Below are 15,396 nucleotides of genomic sequence, written 5' to 3'. Positions count from 1 at the left end.
CTCCCCTGTCTTCCTTCCCTCCCTCTGCCCCCCTGTCTTCCTTTCCCCTCCCTCTCCCCCACCAACTTCCTTCCCTCCCTCTCCCCACCATCTACCTATCTCCCTCTCCCCCACCATCTACACCCCTCCCTCTCCCCACCATCTACCCTATCCCCTCCTCTCCCCACCATCTTCCTCTCCTCCCCTCCCCACCATCTTCCTCTCCTCCCTCTACCCCCCATCTTCTTTCCCTCCCTCTCCCCCCGTCTATCCCTCCCTCTCCCCACCATCTACCTGTCCCCTCCCCTCTCCCCACCATCTTCTTTCCCCTCTCTACCCCACACCATCCCCTTTCCCTCCTCTACCATCTTCCTCTCCCCTCCCTCTCCCCATCATCTTCCTCTCCCTCCCCCTCTCCCCACCATCTTCCTATCCCCTCCCCTCTCCCCCCATCTTCCTCTCTCCCTCTCCCCACCATCTTCCCTCTCCCCTCCCCTCCCATCATCTTCCTCTCCCCCTCCCTCTCCCCCCATCTTCCTCTCCTTCCTCGTATACTTCACTGTACACAAGCCTTAAAATAATGGTAATACTCGGCTTGCATAATTGTCTTGCATTCCTAGGACGAGCGTGTGTATGTCTTGTCCTTCCCGTGTGCTCCTCCCCTCCCTCCCCATCCCCCCTCCTCCTCCCTCCTCCCCTCCCCTCCCCTCCCTCCCCTCCTCCCTCCCCTCCTGCCTCTCCTTGCTTACTTGCTTGCCCATGGCTACCTCCCTCCCTCACTGCCTCTCTCCTGCCTTGCCTCCCTCCTTCCTTGTCTCCTTCCCTCCCTCCTTCCCTGCCTCTCTACGTCCCTCCCTATCTCCCTGTCTGCCTGTCTGTTTGTTAGCTTTCCTCCCTCCCTTCCACCCCCCTCACTCCCTGCCTGTGCATGTCTCAGTGCTTTAATTTAGGCTGTGCTTGTGTTGGTTGTGGCGGAGATGACCACAGTGCGTCGCCCATTTCACCTGAGACTCGCTGACATCATAATAATACCTTTACTGTATTTTATTCTTCCTCTTATTTCATTCGGCTTTAGTTCTATTTTTGTCTAATTCATTTTATGTATTTTATTATTCATTTGTGTTATTAAATATATTTTAAGTTTATCTCTATTTTTATAGTTTTCTTTTTATATATATTTTAACCGTGTATTTTATTTTGTCGTTTTTCAATTTTTTATTCATTGTCTTTTTTTTTCTCAATTGGATTTTTTAATTTAATTATTTGTTTTATACATTTATTTTATCTTTATTTCACTATATACCAATGATTCATCTAGTTATTCCTTTAATATATATTTCTACCTATGTTACTTACCTGTATAAAAACCTTTCCTTGCTGATAAACTGTGAGAATAATTTCACCCTTCCCTCCCATTCCCTATCTGCTACACCCACGACCTTCTCGCAGGTACCTGTGTCTTATATGTCGACTTCTTCACTAACTACTAACGCAACTGATGACGAATTCTTGTTCAACCTTTTCTATTTTATTCATTTATCTTATTTCTTGTATTTCCATTTTCTGTTGTATTTATGTAATTTAGTTTATTGGTGTAATTATGTTTTTATTTTTGTTTTTGTTCATAATGTTTTTTGTTTTGTATTATAACTAAATTAACAACTGTATTTGTTTGTAGAAGCGATCGATAGACAGCCACGTTGCATTATTATGATCTTTTGTGTAGCGTTAAATCACACACGCAATAACGATAAAAATAACAGTATTTAAGGTTATTGATATAAGTGTTTGTCGGTCAATCACAGTCTACAGTGCCATAGACGGCACCTGGACGCAAAGCACAGTCAGGTATCCGTTAATCACAGCCAGGCATCTGCAATCACAGCCAGGCATCAGTCAATCACAGCAAGGTATCAATCAATCACAGTCTACAATGACATGAATGAGGACAACCACCTACAGTCACGAGTCATGTACCAGTCACCTACAGTCATCTAGAGTTCACAATGACATGAACTCGGGATACATGACCACAATTACAGTCACGCACCAGTCAACCACCACAATCCTCAATGACAGGACGCGACCAGATAACTATACAATCACAGTCATGTATCAGTCAACCACAGTCCACAATAACCCACGATTATGACGTACAATCACCGCCGTGTACAAAATCACCCCCAAGAGGATAATCACGTTAATGGCAGCTTTGTCCTATTCAGCCAAGCATTAGTAGCGGCACTGGTCATTAACTACTGAAGGCGAAAGCGCGCATGACAAACAAGTCCGTAAATCATAACTGACGTGACATGAAAATTCTCATGTTTGACAACAATCATTCAAAGTATTAAATTGGATTGGCTGGTCGCAGGTCTAGGCTAGTGTATAAAGCGGCCTCTAGATCCAGTCCGTCTCAATGATATTACTCTGGATCAAAGCCACATTTGTAGACATCTTAAATGACTTGAGATATTGTCACATATTAGGAATAGTTTTAAAGAGTGTGTAATAAATATTGATGTATATTTATAGCCATTGTGTAGATGTTTCTTGCGTTTAGTTTAATTTATTACGTAACCCGTTTTTAATAGTCGGAGAGCCAATGATCGGGGATAGTGTTTGTTTGGAATTAGTTTACAGGAATATTCTTGTTTTTAATTATGTTTTTCTCCTGTGTTTAAAATTATTCGAAATATTATTGAAATTGTCTTAGTATTTGTTGATGTAATTTATAAAGAGCCGCCAAAGCTTTCATGACGACGAGATTAATTAGTCAGGTGTTTGTGGTCAACCTGTTGATACCACCTCTCTTTTTGTTACCTTCATCTTCCCACTCTCTTCCCTCCTTCCCACTCTCTTCCCTCCTTCCCACTCTCCACCCTCCTTCCCACTCTCCTCACACGTCAACATCCCTCTCCCCTTCCCACCAATCCTCATATTTATTTGATTCCCTTCTTCTTCCCGTCCCCTTCTATTAAATTCTTCCTCCTTTCCTCCCTTCCTTCCCCTTCCTCCCTCCCTTTCTTACCCTTTCTCCCTCCCTTTCTTACCCACCCCCCTCCCCCCCTCCCTTCCTCCCTCCCTTACCCTTCCTCCTTCCCTCCCTCCCGTTCCTCCATCCCTCCCTTCCCCCCCTCCCTTCCCCTTCCTCCCTCCCTTCCCCTCCTTCCCCCCTCTCTCTCTCTCCCCATTCGTCCCTCCACCTTCCCTCCTTCCCCCACCTGTCGTGTCCACACAGTCAGGTGAGTCAGGTGTTGGTGGGCCTCATCATCCAGGTATAGTGGACCAGGGCTGACCTCTCTCGCTCGCCGGGGTCAAAACACCTGCATCATTTAGTGTTGTCGCTGGACCTCTGTCGCCCCTCACCTGCATGACAGTCAGCCAGCCACCCAGCCAGCCACCCAGGTCAAGAAGAATGGCTCTGTCAAGAACGGTCACGGAGAACGGCTGTGTCAAGAACGGCTATGGAGAACGGCTGTTTGAAGGACGGTTACGGAGAACGGCTGTGTTAAGAACGGTCACAGAGAACAGCTGTGTCAAGAACGGTCATGAAGAACGGCTGTGTCAAGAACGGTCACGAAGAACGGCTGTGGCTAGACTGGGTAATGAGGAACGGCTTTGAGAGTGAGACGCTCTTTAGTGTCAGTTAATGAGATTTTGTAAGTGGAAGAGGACTGTATGGCTGACTGTAAGAGGACTGTATGGCTGACTGTAAGAGGACTGTATGGCTGACTGTAAGAGGACTGTATGGCTGACTGTAAGAGGACTGTATGCCTGACTGTAAGAGGACTGTATGGCTGACTGTAAGAGGACTGTATGGCTGACTGTGTAAGGACCCATGGCTGTGAGGACTGACTGTAAGAGGACTGGGCGCTGAAAGAGGACTGTATGGCCAAGAGGACTGTATGGCTGACTGTAAGAGGACTGTATGGCTGACTGTAAGAGGACTGTATGCCTGACTGTAAGAGGACTGTATGGCTGACTGTAAGAGGACTGTATGGCTGACTGTAAGAGAAGTGCCTGACTAAAAGGGATGACAGCCACTGCATGTCAAAACTTTCCAGACAATTTGCTATAAATTTTGTACTGTAGACCATCATAGATTTAGGTTGGGCTGGGTTGGGTTGGGTTGCGTTAGGGTTAGGTTAGGTTAGGTTGTGCTAGGCTGGGTTAAGTTGTGTTAGGTTGGGTTAGGTTGGGTTAGGTTGGGCTAAGTTTGGTTAGGTTGTGCTAGGATGGGTTGCGTTAGGTTAGGTTAGATTAGGTTAGGTTTTGTTTACATACATCGGTCTTCCTCTTGTCAAATTGGATAATGTGAACTGTCTCCGACTATTTGACTCTCTCTCACATGACCAACTTTGTGTCTGTTCTTCATCCATGCATAATAAACTCTACCTCATCGTTGTGAACTAAATACTATTTTCTTTTTCATGTTCAGTTTGTTTCTTCTTTTGTTATAGTCTTTATTGATATTTGTGTTGCGTTGCGATGTTGTGTTGTAGTGTTGTGGTGTTGTTGTAGTGTTGTGGTGTTGTGTAGTAGTGTGTTGTGTTGTATTGTTATTGTTTTATGTTGTGTTTTTGTATAGTGTTGTGTTATGTAGCTGTGTTGTGATGTGATTTTACAGTGTGTGTGTGTGTGTGTGTGTGTGTGTGTGTGTGTGTGTGTGTGTGTGTGTGTGTGTGTGTACTGTATGTTTCATAGAGGCGTGGGTTGTGTTTTGTTTTGTATCGTTGTATTGTATTGCGTTGTGTTGCATTGTGTTGTGTTGCATTGTGTTGTGTTGCATTGGTTTCTGTTGTGTTGTGCAATAATCCCAGATCCGATCATTATTATTTATCGTTGTGGCTCAAGAGAGAGTTCAGGTGTTGTGGTAGTCGTGTAACCTAACCTGAGGGCTGACCACATACTTGATGGCTGCTCCTGAATGCACTTGTCTAGGTGGAATGCAGTCAATCCTTTTACCTGGCCTGGTGACTGAACACGCCGAAGTGTTCTATGACGTTGATTAATAACATTTATATACCTGTACCTGCACTCTCACTTTTCCGATTACTTTGTTGATTACTTTTATTGAGATTACCTGAAGATTAGACACTCCAGCTTATTGTACCTGAAGATTAGACACTCCAGCTTATTGTACCTGAAGATTAGACACTCCAGCTTATTGTACCTGAAGATTAGACACTCCAGCTTATTGTACCTGAAGATTAGACACTCCAGCTTATTGTACCTGAAGATTAGACACTCCAGCTTATTGTACCTGAAGATTAGACACTCCAGCTTATTGTACCTGAAGATTAGACACTCCAAGTTATTGTACCTGAAGATTAGACACTCCAGCTTATTGCACCTGAAGATTAGACACTCCAGCTTATTGTACCTAAAGATTAGACACTCCAGCTTATTGTACCTGAAGATTAGACACTCCAGCTTATTGTACCTGAAGATTAGACACTCCAGCTTATTGCACCTCAAGATTAGACACTCCAGCTTATTGCACCTGAAGATTAGACACTCCAGCTTATTGTACCTGAAGATTAGACATCTAGCTATACCTGAAGATTAGATATTCTGTTTATTGTACCTGGAAGATTAGACACTCCAGTTTTATTGTACCTGGAAGATTAGATACTCCAGCTTATTGTACCTGAAGATTAGATACTCCAGCTTATTGTACCTGAAGATTAGACACTCCAGCTTATTGTACCTGAAGATTAGACACTCCAGCTTATTGTACTCTGAAGATTAGACACTCCAGCTTATTGTACCTGAAGATTAGACACTCCAGCTTATTGTACCTGAAGATTGTATGCCCAGCTTATTGCACTCAAGATTAGACACTCCAGCTTATTGCACCTGAAGATTAGACATCTAGCTTATTGTACCTGGAAGATTAGACACTCCATTATTGTACCTGAAGATTAGACATCTAGCTTTATTGTACCTGAAGATTAGACACTCCAGCTTATTTGCACTCTGAAGATTAGACACTCCAGCTTATTGTACCTGGGAAGATTAGACACTCCAGTTTATTGCACCTGGAAGATTAGACACCCCAGCTTATTGTACCTGAACATTAGACACTCCAGCTTTATTGCACCTGGAAGACAGACACACTCCAGCTTATTTGCCCCAAGATTAGACACTGTGCTGGCACCAAGATTTGAGCACACCCCAGCTTATTGTACCTGAAGATTAGACACTCCAGCTTATTGCACATGTGAAGATTAGACACTCCAGCTTATTGTACCCTGGAAGATTGTATTATCTGCACAATTCAGATTATACCCAGCTTATTGCACCCAAAGATTAGAGAATTTGTACCTGAAGGATTAGACACTCCAGCTAAATTTGATTAGATTACACTCCAAGTTATTGTACCTGAAGATTAGACAACGCAGCTTATTGTACCCAAAGATGATATTCATTTATTGTAATTTGAAGATTAGACATCTAGCTTATTGCACCTGTTTCATTAATCAAAGATCAGCCCATTGCACCCAGCTTATTGCACCCAGTTTCATTGCACCTAGACACTCCAGCCATTGCACACCCAGCCATTGCACCAAAATAATCGTTTTATTTAACTGAATAGACGCACCATTGTTCTGGAAGGACGATACCCCAGCGATGGTAATCTGAAGACAGACACACCCAGCTTATTGCACCTGGAAGATTAGACACTCCAGCTTATTGCACCTGAAGATTAGACACCAAGTTATTGCACTTGAAGACACACCCAGCTTATTGCACCTGAATAGGACACTCCAGCTGACACCTGAAGATTAGACACTCCAGCTGCACCTGTTATCAGACACTCCAAGTTATTGTACCTGAAGATTAGATACCTATTTATTGCACCTGAAGATTAGAGCACTGTTTTATTAAAATTCAAGATTAGACACTCCAGCTAACAAATTAAAGATTAGACACTCCAGCTGTCAAATCTCAGCATTAGACATCTAGCACACCCCAAAGATTAGACACTCCAGTTGCACAATGGCCCCAAGATTAGACACTCCAGCTGTATAATCTCAAGATTAGACACTCCAGCCATTAACAAGTAACTTCAAGATTACTAATTCTACTATTGCACCTGAAGATTAGACACTCCAAGTTATTGCACCTGAAAGCTAACTATTTCAACTCTGACCTAACGTTAACTCTAACCTAACCTAATTCTAACCTAACTTAACTTAACTTAACCTAACCTAACCTAACCTAACTTAACCTTTGGGTGGTTAATCTTCAGGTGGTCTCTTCTATTAACTTCTTCTGGGAGGTCTTTGGTTTTTACGATTATATAGAATGACTTAACTACTTTCACTTACGCTTTTATTTTTGGGTTGCAAATTATTGACCATTAATCATTATCTCATTCACATGTTAATAATTTCCTTTTTTTTCTCTTTTGGTATTCAGAATAAACTACTTTTATTTTCCGCTTCTTTCACTTTCACTTTTGTTTTAGGGGGATTATTTTTATTATCCTGGGTTGTTACTTGTTAGGGCGAGTACAGTAGGATGGGAAGACCTGTAAGGGTGTTTACTTTATCTGAAAATTTCCTGTGATGCCTTTGTCCAGACGACGTTAGTAACAGGTTAGGATGAGTGACGTAAACTGCAAGTCAGGTTGGTGACCTCTTAGTCCACCCTCATCTCTAAATTGGTAATGGATAGATATTATATGATATAATATAATATGTACATGCTAAATTAATGTAAACTTGTACTTCGATTTTACTTAATAAATATCTGTATCTGTCAGTATAGATAGATGGTGCAGGTATACATACATACTTAGTACAGGTATATAATATGCATAGATACTTCAGGTATGCATGTACAAGCCACGGAAATAGTCGCGTTACTCTTACCGTGTCTTATGTTCCTAGACCCATGACGAAGAATTTGGGTAAACTTCCCCGCTCAGACTCAAACCTTGAAGCTACATTGTCACTTTACCCTAAGGGGGTGTAACACGACTTTTTTTCTTTGACTGTACTCTCCATACACAGTGTAGATATACAGTTTACATAGACAGAGCGGGTATATAATGTACAGTTGCCTCGGAGAGTTCCTTTACCCCATGTAGTGACGTTTACGTACATGTGGCAGAGTCGCAATACTAAACTTATGAATGGATGGGTAGTAGTCTGGTAACGATGGAGCTGATTGGTGGACAAGTTCGGGTGCTGGACGTCAGGAGACGGGGGGGGGGGTCCCTGCCCCAGAGGTAATGTGAACACCTTTACACTCGCCCTCCGTCCTCTGGCTACTGGAGTAACCTGGAAGCTTCTGTGCCTCTGTGAGATGTAGTTACTTCTAAACACTTCCCAAGTCACTTGTCCTCTTTATGTATGGAAGAAGAAATTTATGACATGCTAATATAAGGAGGAACAGTGTAGAAGTATTAAGTGTATGTGAGAGTGAAGGAATGAATGGACGCTTAAGTCTTGGTAACAATGAATGACTCATGACCTTCATCGTATTTCAATATCACCACCAAATTGTAAAAGATTATGACTAGTGGACGGCAGAGTGAGACTCGTGCCTCACCTGTGTTGGTGAGCGACGTTTGGCTGTGATAACAGGGCACCTTGTGTGTGTCCCTCCCTGGGACCACTTCTTCACCATGATGACACTTGTGTTGTCATATCATAGAGGAGTGGTTTGTGTTGGGTTGTTACCACTAAGTTAAGTTCCTCTCTCAGGAGATGTCGTGTTTGGGGTTCACGTCCCCCGCCTGTGTAACACCCAACACACAGTGAGCAGTCCAACACACACTCACAAACACATTGGCATTTATTATTATTATTATTATTATTATTATTATTATTATTATTATTATTTTGGTCAACTGCCTTAGGTCATAGTTAACGCTTGTCGTTGTGATCAAAATGTGTTGTAACATCCAACTTGTGGTTGTGACCGACGGCCACCGCCTTACCAGCCGTGTTGACTAAACCACCAACTAAGTTTTGGTTTATATCTCATATTTTGTACAATATTCCTCCCTGTATCATGTCCAGTGATAATTAATTCAGGTATATAAGGTTATCCGTGTTACCTCATATTGGTATTCTTCCTTATAAGAATCATCTTTGTGTATATTTAGTTTATATTCTATATATATATATCCATTTATCATCATTGCCAAGCGAAACTACGTCTAGGGATCTTTTCCACCAATCAGCTCCATTGTTACAAGACTACTACCCATTCATTCATAAGTTTACTCTAGTATTGCTACCCTGCCACATGTGCTTAATCGTCACCACGGGGGGTAAAGGAACTAACTCTCTGAGACAACTGTGCATAAGCAGTGTAGGTATATAAACAATGGTAAACAGTTAACCGGTTCGCCTAAAGATGACAACCCTCCCCTCCCCCTTCCTCCCCTCCCCTCCCCCCTCACCAAAAAGACATCAATTTCTTATTCCCATCCGCTTCTAAAAACAGCTGCTTCATATATCAGGGTTACTAAGTCCTTATCTCAGGCCCTCGGTACTAGAAAAGACAATATAAACTGTTATCAATCAATCATAAAGTGTCACCATCGCGTGTATGAGGGTTGGTGACCACGGTCCTCTAGTTAGGACTTTGCTACCACTATGTTTACCTGTTAGTCTGACGTCATGAGTTAAATTGTACCTGTTAGTCTGACGTCATGAGTTAAATTGCACCTGTTAGTCTGACGTCATGAGTTAAATTGTACCTGTTAGTCTGACGTCATGAGTTAAATTGCACCTGTTAGTCTGACGTCATGAGTTAAATTGCACCTGTTAGTCTGACGTCATGAGTTAAATTGTAACTGTTAGTCTGACGTCATGAGTTAAATTGTACCTGTTAGTCTGACGTCATGAGTTAAATTGCACCTGTTAGTCTGACGTCATGAGTTAAATTGCACCTGTTAGTCTGATGTCATGAGTTAAATTGCACCTGTTAGTCTGACGTCATGAGTTAAATTGTACCTGTTAGTCTGACGTCATGAGTTAAATTGCACCTGTTAGTCTGACGTCATGAGTTAAATTGTACCTGTTAGTCTGACGTCATGAGTCTGACGTCATGAGTTAAATTGTACTGTTAGTCTGACGTCATGAGTTAAATTGCACCTGTTAGTCTGACGTCATGAGTTAAATTGTACCTGTTAGTCTGACGTCATGAGTTAAATTGCACCTTGTTAGTCTGACGTCATGAGTTAAATTGCACCTGTTAGTCTGACGTCATGAGTTAAATTGCACCTGTTAGTCTGACGTCATGAGTTAAATTGCACCTGTTAGTCTGACGTCATGAGTTAAATTGCACCTGTTAGTCTGACGTCATGAGTTAAATTGCACCTGTTAGTCTGACGTCATGAGTTAAATTGTACCTGTTAGTCTGACGTCATGAGTTAAATTGCACCTGTTAGTCTGACGTCATGAGTTAAATTGTAACTGTTAGTCTGATGTCATGAGTTAAATTGCACCTGTTAGTCTGACGTCATGAGTTAAATTGTAACTGTTAGTCTGACGCCATGAGTTAAATTGAAGTTTTACCCGGAAAGTGATTAAAAGTTTTTTATTTACATTTGATCTTTAGTTCCATTTAAGTTTATGTCTGTGAAATGTCATGTCAGGGAGAGATACAGTCAGAGAGCGATGGTCACTGAGAGATTAATAGTTATCTCTTGAGGGGAGTTTAGAGGTATAAAGAGAGACTGATGGCAAGGATAAGTAGGAATGGATTGAGTCTCTTCTGTATTGCCTATTCGTAACAAAATGAAACGTTTAAGACAGACAGACAGGCAGACAGACCCACAGACAGACAGACAGACAGAAACAAGAGATAGAACAATAAATAGGCAGACATAATAATGAACAGACAGACATACAGAATGGTACAATGTCAGGTGTCAATTGAACTATATAGGTCCTGTATAATACAAAGTGTTCCACCAGCTGTTATCAAAGTGTTCCTCTAGCTGTTATCAAAGTGTTCCTCCAGCTGTTATCTTAGTGTTTGACGAGTTATCTTAGTGTTCCACGAGTTGTTATCTTAGTGTTCCACGAGTTGTTATCTTAGTGTTCCACGAGTTGTTATCTTAGTGTTCCACCAGTTGTTATCTAAGTGTTCCACCAGTTGTTATCTTAGTGTTCCACCAGTTGATATCTTAGTGTTCCACCGGTTGTTATCTTAGTGTTCCACCGGTTGTTATCTTAGTGTTCCACCAGTTGATATCTTAGTGTTCCACCGGTTGCTATCTTAAGTGTCCCACCGGTTGTTATCTTAGTGTTCCACCAGTTGCTATCTTAAGTGTCCCACCAGCTGTTATCTTAGTGTTCCACCAGTTGTTACCTTGGTGTTCCACCGGTGTTTATCTTCAACACACACACTTAATCTCATTAGATATTCAACAAGGTCGTATGTGATTGACTTTTATAGATGTAACTTAATATTCTGCCTTGTACACTGAGAGCTGAGAGTCGGTCACATGTATCATCAGTTCTCAGTAATAAATATTGTTTGAGTATTTTATTTTTGTTCTTATCTTTACCATCATTATTTTTTCTTCCTTTTCCGTCTTTCTTCTTTATTTGTGTTTCTTCGTTTTTCCTTCACCTTTTTTCTTTCTTTTTCTTTTTATTCTATTATTATTATTATTATTATTATTATTATTATTATTATTATTATTATTATTTATTATTATATATTACACACACACACACACACACACACAGACACACACACACACACACACACACACACACACACACACAGCCAGAAAGAAAAAAACAACAGACAGACCAATAAACATTTAAATTGGCAGCCAACCAAACATCAAAACCAAACCACACTTCAAACACGTAGTGAATTATATCCAAGTAATAAACATCCACAGAGATAATTGACGAGTTGATGAAAAAACAAAATAGTTTCTTTTAAGTGGCTTCTGTGATGTTTATTCTACCTTAATATTATGATTTATTCCATAATTAGAGACACAAACACAACCTTCGATTATCGTGTTGTTGTTTACTAGTTTATTTCTTTTTTTTTTTTTTTACATCGGTTTTGTTTTATTTACATTGTTTTTGTTTTTTTTGTTTTTTACATTTACTTTATTTCGTATTTGTTTGTTTTATTATATTGTGTGAATTATTCCTGTTAATGTGTTTATCTCTCTCTCTCTCTCTCTCTCTCTCTTTAGATTTTTTTCTCACATTTGTTTCGTTTCATTTACATTTGAATAATTATGTTAACTAAGTTTGGGCCTTTTTTTTTTGTGTGTGTGTGTGCATCTTTTTTATTTCCTCATCTCTTGACAATTACCAGTTTGTTTTGGGAGAGAAGTTTGTACTGAGCGACTGTGTTTGTTTAAGTCCTACTTGCATTTTTGTGTATTGTGTTGTTTGTGTTTGTCGTCGCTCTAATTAAAATTGTGTTGACAGTGACCTCGAGGTGGGGGAGGGGGGGGAGGAGTTGAGAGAAAGAGAAGTTATTTTGTTTCCTATGAGGAGTTTCAGTTGCTCCCTACTTCCTTTACTTCTTCCCTCTCTCTCTCTTCTCCCTCCTTCCATCTATCTTCTTCTGCTTCCCTCATCCTCTTTTCCTCTCCCCTTCCATCCTCCTCTTCTCTCTCCCCATTCCCTCCGTCCTCTCCCCTCATTCTTTCTCTCTCCTCCTCTCTTTCATCTCCTTCTCCTCCTCTTCCCTCCCTCCTCCCACACCTCCTCCTCCCTCCTCCCTCTCTTCCCTCCTTCCTCCTCCCTCTTCCCTCCTTCCTCCCTCCTTCCTCTCCTCTCCTTCCTTTATTATAGCTACTACTACTACTACTACTACTACTACTACTACTACTACTACTACTACTACTACTACTACTTTTTTTTTTTTTTTAACGTGGCCCAGCCTCCCCCAATAGCCACACCTTCGCCACCATTTATTTACCTTTTAATATTAAATATCCTAATACATACAACTATCCTATCTGTGTTAATTAGTTGAGCCGCAGATCGATGCGGCATTCGGTGACTGTAGCCTCAGTCGATATCTGCAGCAGTTGACGGAGTAGGGCAGAAGCTCGTTCCCTGAGGCAGAGCAAAGCCGACCGGAGGAGAGAAGGACAGTCGACATCTCATCCAGGCTGTGACATAACTTCTGGGTTGCTGCTTGTTCGAGATCAGCTCCGCGAGTCTGGCGAAACATCTTGCGCTTGGCCCATCCCAACAGAGGTTGTGAACACTAGCGGAGGAAGCTGCCTTTGATCGACACTTTGAATCCTCTCCCATATGCCCTTTCTCTGTCGTTCTCGTTCCTCCTATGTGCAGCATCGAGAGCTAGGTTACGGTGACAAACGGCCATGGATCAAAAATCTTGATGTCGAAGAAGGCTCGCTGTCCCCGTCCAGAATCCTCGAGCACTGACGTCCACACGGGCTTCGTTAGATGTGTTTGAAGTCCTGTGTTGGAGGATCTCGCCATCCAGTGGAAGGAGGTCGGTTCTACCATGACGTCCCGGCAGGTTTCCTCAACATATTTGCTGTGAGATCCCTTACCTCGTCATGCCTCATGCATATGAAGCCCCCTTCTGTGTAAACCATGGCGTGATCGCCATCATAGGAATAGCCACACGCATTGGGAGGGTAAACCATCTACTGGCCAACCGTACCTTAGAGCAATGGCATCTGTAAATTCTTGTTTGTTAAGGCTGAAACCATTTGCCCTTATCGGTAACGTAGTTAACCAGTTCGAGGCGCCCACCTCCTGCGTATAGCTACTTTTGTCAAATTTTGAACCTGCAGCAATAGTTGCTGCAACATGTCATTTGGCAGTGCTGCTGATCTGTTGTAATGGATCTACGGATCTTATTAACTGCTGGTGTGTCCACTTCCTGTTGCATTCTGGGCTATTCAGTTAGGTGCCGTTGAGGCTCCCATACACGTACAAGTGTGTGCATAATGCCTACTCTTTTTTGAATACACAATCGTACACCCGCTGACAGATATACACTCGTGGGTGTATTTGTGTGTGTGGGAATGATGGGAGAAATATCAAGATATACTGAATTTAAGTGTTTCCCTCGTCACCACCTATGTTTTATGAGAGAAAATACTAATATAATAATAATAATAATAAAATAATAATATAATAATAATAATAATAAAAATAATGATAATAATAATAATAATAATAATAATAATCATAATAATAAATTCAAATAAAACAGAACATAACCATAAAGCAAAAAAAATATATTAGCTATAAAGATACATAAATTACGACATTAATTCAGACATATTCCCAACCCATTTTATGAACTTATTTTTTATGTATGAATGTATCTAATACTACAGGATGTGTTGGTGACGTGTGTGGCACTGTGGGGGTGGCACTGTGGGTGGCACTGTGAGGTGGCACTGTTAGGGTGGCACTATGATGGTGGCACTGTTAGGATGACACTATGAGGGTATAATTTATATATCCTCCCTGTTTCTCTCTCCCTCTCTCCCTTTTTCCCTCAACATGCTCGTGAGGGATTGACCAATTAGCGAGCTTCGTGTGCATGCTGGTATAGGCTGTCATTTGTTAGGTAAAAAAAAAGGAGGTCCTGATTGGTCAGACCATTACAGGTAGTCTAGATAATAATAAAAAAAAAACTGGATGGGTTGTGTAGAGTCCAGAATAAAACTGGTATATCCCTTCAATTATGTGTCGGTCACGAAATGCATGTACTGTAGATGGTGTGGTGTGGTGTGGTGTGGTGTGGTGTGGTGTGTGTGTGTGGTGTAAGACAGTGTATATGTGGGTGTAGGAGAAATAAATAAAGCCCTAACCAGCCCACTTCTCCCTCTCCCTCCTCCTCCCATTCTCTCACCCTCTCCCTCTTCCTCCTCCCCACCCTCTCTGTCCTCCTCCACCCTCTCCATTCCTCGATGACGTACAAAAACAGCTGATTCGATATTCAGGGGAAGACATTGAGGACAGGTGAAGAATTTAGTCGTATATAAATCTTAGGAATCATTTACCATCTTCTTTAGCTTATACTCTGCTTCCTCCTCTTCCTCCTCTCCTTTCTTCTCCTCCCCCCTCCTATTCCATCTCTAAACCATCTGCCTTTCTCTCCTTTTTCCTTCTTTTCTTTCTTTTCATTTTCTTCTCTTTCGTCTCTTGTCTGATTTTTTATCTTGTGTTTCATTCTTTTCTTGGCTCTCTCTCTCTCTCTTTTCTCCCTAACCCTCCTCTCACCCTTTTCCCTGACACTCCCCAATCTCCCCTCTTTTCACTCTCTCCCCCCCTCCCCCCACATCTCCCTTGTCACTCTCCCTCCCTTACTTTCACACACAACAAACACGAGAAGTATAGATTAATATGATCCTTGTCCTCCACACAGCCACGACAAACGCCACTCATGTGTTTCTCATCCTTGCTTTAC

The sequence above is a fragment of the Homarus americanus genome, unplaced genomic scaffold (assembly GCF_018991925.1).
Source record: "Homarus americanus isolate GMGI-L3 unplaced genomic scaffold, GMGI_Hamer_2.0 scaffold52559, whole genome shotgun sequence".
NCBI classification, from domain to species: Eukaryota; Metazoa; Arthropoda; class Malacostraca; order Decapoda; family Nephropidae; genus Homarus; species Homarus americanus.
Note: the sequence above shows the minus strand (reverse complement) of the source record.